Source organism: Polypterus senegalus, chromosome 5 (genome assembly GCF_016835505.1).
Source record: "Polypterus senegalus isolate Bchr_013 chromosome 5, ASM1683550v1, whole genome shotgun sequence".
Taxonomy (NCBI): domain Eukaryota; kingdom Metazoa; phylum Chordata; class Cladistia; order Polypteriformes; family Polypteridae; genus Polypterus; species Polypterus senegalus.
Window position 1 is genome coordinate 174,684,596 of NC_053158.1, and position 8,202 is coordinate 174,692,797.

Sequence of the window (8,202 nt, forward strand, 5' to 3'; positions counted from 1 at the left end):
AATTGCTGTATGTAGCATGTAAAACAGTTTGATATGGTCACGCTCTCATGCGCTGTAACCGGAAACTCGGTTTTTAAAGACTGCTTACTTTATTGTGTATACGACTGTAGGTGAATGAAAAGGTATAACTCTGGAGAGGGTAACATACAATACAGCGTTGTACACGCGGCACATAGCGATTCACATCCGTGACAAATGTGAATCTTCTTAGATGGTGCTGTCGCGTCCACCCACGCTCTCGAAGCACACACATTGCGTGGTCATGTGCCTGCTCGCAAGAGCAACCAACAGAGACTCACCCACCAACTGTAAGACAATGGAATACCCCTCGCAAACTGCTCTACACGACACATACAACGATTCACATCTGCGACAAACAAACTGTTTTACACACTGCATTCAGTGATTCACAGCTGCGACATGATTTTTCTTAGATGGGTCTAAGACCATGGGAAACCCCTCGGAAACTGTTTTACACACTGCATACAACGATTCATATCCGCGACAAACAAACTGTTTTACACACCGCATACTGCGATTTACATCTGTGACAAACATGCCTCTTCTTAGATAGTCCTGCCGCGTCGTGTGGTGCCTCTGTGTGAACCGGTCGGGCACAGAGAAGTTCAGCTGCTGAGTGAGCGTCTCGACTGTTGCAGGGCCTGCATTGATGAAGCAGGTGAGACGGTAATGAAACAGAGGCACAGGTAGCGAGGTGGATGTGTACAAAGTGCAGGAGCATCTAAGAAGACGCATGTTTGTCGCGGAAGCGACTTGCTGTATGTAGCGTGTAAAACAGTGTGCTTTGGTGCATCGTAACCGAAAACTCGGTTTTTAAAGATTGCTTACTTCATTGTGTTTCAACAATAGTTGTAAAGGAATGTTTTAAGGATCCCATGGGATAACCCTCGCAAACCATTTTACACGCTGCATATGACGATTCACCTCCGCAAGAAACATGCCTCTATGAACAGTCAGCATGGGTCGGAGCCGCATGTTGCCTCTACGACAGACGAATATAAATGACGCCATTTTTTCTGTGTCGTCGCGTCTGAGTTGGTGGGCGTGGCTCTGTGAGTTGCCGTCGTATCCAATGGACTTGGAGTTAGTGGGCGTGGCTCCTTCCTGCGTGTGCCATAGTTGTCTCATTTGTCGGCAGCTTAGTGAATCCACGCCCCTTCCGGCGTGCTTTCCATGGTCGTCTTGCCTTAGTGAATTATATATATAGATAGTGGTTTTACTTGTTATTTGCACGGTCTCCTGTGTGTGGAGCCCAAAGGGGTGGGACCACTTGGTCAGGTATCTGGTGTACTGGATCCAGGAAATATTTAAGGGGAAGCTGCAGTCACACCAAAGCCCCAGCATTCCCTGGATTCCTGCTTTTGATTTATGACTCTTTTTTTTGGATGATTGGATTTCCTGGATTTTTGACCCTTGCTTATGATTGAAGGCATGTGTACTGGTGTGCGGAATTACTGGATTTATTTGCTTTAGGTTTTGACTTTTAGATAAAACTTTTTTATTGTCTTGCTTTTTTTGTGCTTGGTACAATGCTTTTATCTTTTCATATTTTGTTCTACTTACTATAATAAAGAAGGGAATTTTTGATAGACACAGAGTCCAATTAACTGAACTAACTGCTCCCCTGTTGGCTCAGATGCTGTGTTATTTGCACCTGTGCCTGCTCATTGGCAGCTTTTTAAAAAGTGAAAGACGCAAAGAACAAGCAATTTAATGAAAATACAGCAAACATGCAAATATTAACAGGATGACTGCCACAGTGAAAAGAGGCACATTTGTTCCTGAAGCCAAACTAAAATCAGAGCATTATTTTAGTATACTAATTAAATGTGTTTTATTGTTGAGCAAAATTCACAATAAAAATGTATTTTCTCTAAAAAATATCTAGAGTTGCCTCGTAGTTGGTGTCTGTAACAGAAAATGCTTTTTGCACATCTACTGCACAATAACTTGGCTGGGTCTATCAAGTTACATGTTGCACTGATCTTTGCAATCGAATGACGAGGTTACTATTTGAACTTCACAGAGGTGAGAAGCTAATCGTTGAGAGATATTTGAGTGGTTGAGGTTCTAATTACGTAAGTTATTTTTGTCAAAAATAAATGTTATCTGAAATATGGATAATAAGAAAAACTAACTGAAGATGAAATATTCAATTCTGTAAATGCTGATTTTTCATTCTTCTTTCCTCTGTTTAAATGTGTTACCCATGAATATGGTCGTATTTTGTGCTAAAGTCCCAAAGACGGTTAATGAGAGAACTCGTACGTGGTGTCCATCTATAGATTCCCTACTACAAGTCAAAGCGTTATAGAGAATGAGCAGGTAGCAATAACTGTCCTTCTTCTTCAATGCTAGTAAAATCTAAAACAGTCAATGATGGTAATCTTGAGGAGTGCAGATCGAGTTGAAATAGGCAGCGTCATGAGACAACAAGCTCAATTCATTTTAGAGGTGGATGGATCCAATATCAGAAGCCAGTGATTTCTCCTCAGCTGCACTGGAAACCCGCAGCTCTAGTTGATGGGTAACCTTTTGATTATAGTAGAGGTCCTAAATGTGAACACGACGACACCACGGAGAGAGAAAAATCTATTTGAATTTGTAAAAAGAAATAATAATGTCTCCTCTTTTGTTTTTCAAGTATGTGGTACTTTCCAGGTAAAATACAGTTTAGCCTCACAAACCCAATGACTGGTCAACAGCAGAAGGGATTACCTGTGTGGATAACATATAGCATTTCTTTATTTTATCCAATGGCCCGTATGGTTAACCCCTGCCTGTGGTTACTTATGTTGGTTGGGGATGAATATTTGAGCCTCAGAACTGGCTATAAATGACATCTCCGTTCAGTGGTCATTCAACATCAAAAGGCACGATTTGATTTGATAAAGATTCAAAGGCAGAGAGGGTGGTTGGCTGTGGTATGAAAAAAGGTGTACTTGATGAAGCCAGTAAGGCCACCCCCTTGAGGTAGTTTATGTGATTTCTATACATGTAGGCAGTTCCAAAGACTATTTTATAAACTATCTTTTTAAAATTTAGGGTCATTCAGAGTGTGGTAGAATGACAAGAATCGTCCGTGGACACACACTAATCTACTGCTGTTTTCACTAGCTGTGGTATATGCAATTTCTGCTTAACCTTCCAGCCAGGATGCCAAAACTTTAAAGAGATACTAAACAACTTATGGTGAAAGTCCACATAAAAAACACTTTCATGTTACCTGTTTGAGGTTTGGACACGGTGATAGTTTTTCAACAAATAACCCAAAAATACTTGCCACAATAAACCAAATTATACAAATTATTCATAACATAAGGGTAATAGAAGATGGATATTGTTATGTTATGTTATTAATGTTATTAATTTTGGACGGTAGGTGGCACTGTACAAAAATGATATATAAAGAAAGAACTGGGAGAGGGATAGGAGGAGTGTGAGATAGAGATTTTGCTATAGTCAAGAAGGTATTTGGAAATTAAAACCTGGAGATTTCTTTATGTACTGATTGATACAACAGATAATGGACAGCCAGGACTCTTACCCGGCCTAGATGCCTTCTTAAGGGAAGGACAGGAGGAAGGAGCTTGCACAGGGAAGTAACTTCCCCAGGACGACACAGGGCAATCCCCCTGGTTTAGTATGGTGTCATGGGTTTAGAGTATGGAAGCTCAACCCAGTTGGGACCTGTGGCCACCACCAGGGGGTGCATGGGGAATGGCTGAGCCCTTATCTGTGGGGCTTCAGCCACACCTGGAAAAACACTCAGAAGGAGATCACGGGATACCTAAGGCACTTCTGGGTATTGTATAAAAGGAGCCACCTCCTCATTCTATTCGAGAAACCAGAGATAGTAGGAAGATGACGAAGCTTGAGGGAGGAGTGGAGGCCAAAGAGAGAGGAAGAGACAGAGAGAAGGCAAAGTGCTTTATTGTGTTGGACTGTGTTTATTACTGTGCTGGGTACTGTGCATGAAATGAAAACCTTCAGCCACTGGATCCCTCCAGGACTGGAGTTGGGGACCCCTGCTCTAGGGAATAGGGGTCTTACTGCAAAGCAGAAAATAATGCCAGGTGAAGTGCAACCAGAGAACAAAAATATCAAACATCTAGTCTTTGCGGTGAGATGTAAAGGAAAGAGTGGAGATTTTGCCTCTGGTTTTTTAGGTGCACGTAGGCGTAACCTTTTTATTTTTATTTGGTGCAAAGTTAACATTCATTAAGTTGGTCAGTGGCTGAGATTTAGCTCTTTGTTCACTGGCCAAGAGTTTAAGCAGTGACATCTCTGGATCTCTGGATCATCTCTTAGTCTTACAGATGAGTTGTACTGTGAGGAGAACTTACACTTTAGTCGAAGTTAAGATTCCATGAGAAAGTGTCCGGCAGCTGCCTCTTAAGCAAAAGACTTGTGAGCAATGCAAAGCAAAGTGGGTAATGCCAGTCTGTCCTACATTACTCAGCCAACAAAACACGTGCTGTACACTTTAAATTATTCACCTAAATTTTAAATCTTTGAAAAGCAGGATGAAACCAGAATACCTGGGGAACCCCCAAATCCTCAAGCCATGAGATACTGATGTCAACTGCTATAACACCCTGCTTCCCACTGAAAAGCAGTCTTTTTTCTTTTTTTTTAATGAGAACACAATGACTGCATCTGACTTTGCTGTCATGTCATACTTTGCATTGCATTTTTGCTAACTTTGTAAAATTCTTTAGCATAATGCTGGCAATGAAAAGAATTTTATAAGCTAAGATTTTCTTTTTTTTTTTTAATTAATTTTATTACAATCCATACAAAGCAATCAAGTTTTTACAAAAAGAAAAATTGAGTTAAGAACAGATCGATCCCCACCCCTGAGAGAGAGAGAGCAAGCCAAACGACGTAAAATTTAAGGCTTGTAAACATACCTAAATTAATAAATTCTCCGTGCTTTATGAACTTATTTTAAAATATTACTGATTAGATCCTGCCATGTTTTGAAAAAAGTCTGTACGGATCCTCTAACTGAGTGTTTGATTTTTTCCAATTTCAAATAGTATAACACATCGGTATCCCACTGACTTAAAAGAGGAGAGTTTGGGTTCTTCCAGTTTATCAGAATAAGTCTGTGTGCCAACAGTGTAGTGAATGCAATCACAATTTGTTTGTCTTTCTCCACTTTAAGACCCCCTGGAAGAACCCCAAACACAGCTGTTAATGGGTTAGGAGGGATTGTGAGTCCAAGGCTGTCTGAAAGGTAATTAAAAATTTTTGTCCAGAATAATGTTAATTTGGAGCAGGCCCAGAACATGTGACCCAGTGAGGCTGGGGCTTGGTTGCAACGTTCACAGGTTGGATCATGCCCTGGAAACATTTTGGAGAGTTTTAGTCGAGACAGATGTGCTCGATATATAATTTTGAGTTGTATAATTGTATGCTTTGCGCATATGGAGCTCGAGTGAATTCTCTGCATTGCTACTTTCCACTCCTTTTCTGATATATTAATTGAGAGATCTTTTCCCCAGTGTCCTCTTGGATCTTTGAAAGGGAGGGATTGTAAAATGATTTTATATATTGTAGAAATGGAGTAAGCTAAGATTTTCTTGATTAATTGGAAAACATTTTTTTCTCAGTGAACTGCTGCTAATCTTATTACACCTTTTATTTCCGTACACCCAAGCAATGTAAATGTCAGTGCCTCATCGAACACTTGTGATGCGGTGCCTTTCTCCTTAAAGCAGGACTGATGCGGCGTTGAAGCACATTTCAAATAGCCATTCTTAATCCTGTAAAGTCAATTCCAGATACTAAGCTTGAAATGGCGTTACACGCTGACTTCTAAGGTGTCCCTAGAGAAGTAACAAAATGCCTTTTGAATTTATGCTATGGCTGTGGCATATGAAAATGCCGACTTGGCACATTTTGTGCTGTTTATATTGACAGACTGGGCGAATCTCTTTGTCCATAAAACAAGGATCCAATTTTGTGACTCTTGCTGCTTCTCACGAAAATGCAAGCCCAGAGGATCACATTTATATAGTAAATGAAATCAGAATTATTGGCCTCATTTGGTTTCAGGGCAAAAGGCTTCCAGTGATGATGATACAGAATGTAAATGAAAAAGAAAAAACTGTTCCCTTTTAAATTGCTAATGAAGAGTACATTAGTATTGGAGACAAAATGCTTTCCTCTTGAGTGGCTTTGATTTTTCACATTTTTTAATTACATTTTTAAAGCTTATTACACGGCACTGCAGCAAAAGGAAACTGATGTCGACGAAAGACGTGTCAAGTTTGTGTGTTCTACAGTAATTGCTTCTAGTGCAGTAGCATGTTTGCCCAAGTGTTACTGAGCGGTTTAATGCAAGTGGAGAGAGCTCCTCCAAATAAACAAGGGCACGTCAAGGAGCATTTTTGTGAATTCCTAATATGTCATGTGAAAGAAATGCTGATCCTGCAAGGCCCACTCACTCAAACAAATTACAACTTACCTCAAGATAGATGACCCAGCTTTCAATGCAGTACTGTCTAACAGCCATTTAAATTCACCTGATACTACAGTGATATTTTTAACTACTTAACTCTGAGGGCTCTTAATATGAAAAATGTCACATGTCTAACTTAGAGTGCCAGAGCAGAACTGGGAGATGTTTAAACGGAGTAATCCTCTCTCCAAGGATGTCACCCAATATTCATGGTACGTGAGGCCTCCTATTCCACCACAAAACCTTTTGGAAATATATTACTTACCCTTCTAGAAATTGCAGCTCATGCAGAGTACTATAAGTTTGAATATAAAAATGGTTTGTTTTCGATGCTAGTACAAACCAATTTGTATTGTATTAGATTAGATTAAATTAGATTAGATTAGACAGAACATTATTAATCCCAAATTAAATGTCAAATGCATACAGCAGCAGCAACATAAAAAACAAGGATACAGACTCACGGGTCAGGTAATATAGCCAATCAATCAATTGATAAGAAAATAAATAAAAATAAACTGAACAAGAACATCAGGTGGAAACATTGAATTGCCTGATACCAATGGGCAGAAAAGACCCCCAGAGGTGCTTCTTAGCACACTGTGGTGGAATAAGCCTGTGGCTGAGAGTGCTCCAAGACAGCGCCTCCTAGAAGGAATGGAGAGGATTTGTCATGATGGCATCCAATTTGGCCATCATTCTCTCCTCAAAAACAGTTATGATGGAGCAGGCTTTCCTAAAAGGTTTGTTCAGGCATTGTGCTTCTTTTGAGCTCATGTTGCTTACCCAGGTGACCACCACACTGGCTACTATGGACTGGTAGAACATTTCCAGCAGTTTGCTACACACATCAAAAAACCTGAGTCTACTTAGGAAGTATGGTCTGCTCTGGCCCATCTTGTCCAGTGCCTCTGTGTTGTCAGACCAGTCCAGTCTGCTGTGTATGTGAACCCCCAGGTACTTGTACCTCTGCACCACTTCCATGTCTTCTCCTTGAAGGATGACTGGTCTCAGAGGCTCTTTTGTCTTGCTGATGTTGAGCTGTAGGTTGTTCTCCTTCCACCACAAGACAAGGTCCTCCACAACCTTCCTGTACTCTGACTTGTCTCCGTTATTGATGCAACCACCTGAAAATGTCTGCAGATGGCAAGCACGTATATTGTGCTGGCAGTGGGTATAGTGGGTTGGCTGCTTAGAACTGCAATAGCAGGAAGACAAGTGCATTACAGGATAGTAGCAGAGTTGTCATTGATGGCAAGAAGGCTCAAATACTGTGCAGGAAGGTGAACACCACTGGGGCAGTTACAATGAGCGAGACCCAGACCTGACAAAGGAGCTAAAGGATAAGCTTGTTATTTTTTAAATCAAAGATATTCTTTCACAGACATGGCATATATATATTTATGACACAAAACTGTGTTTTCTTTATATTTTGAAAAATACAAAGGCCACCAAACTCTACAATTTAGGACCTCACTCCATCCTCTGCAATTGGACTTTGGACTTCTTAAAGATTTTGTGCTTTAATTAATTATAAAGGAACATGTTTCCACTTAACCTGAGGTTTCTGGTTTATCCTCTCCCTTGAAGGGCATTTTTGTGTATTTAAAGTATATTTGAATTGTTTAAAGCCTGGCCCAATTTTGAAGTGGTGCAAGATGCAAAAACCGCTTTTTGAGTTTGGGAGCCAGGCAGTCTGGTGTTAGGCCTTC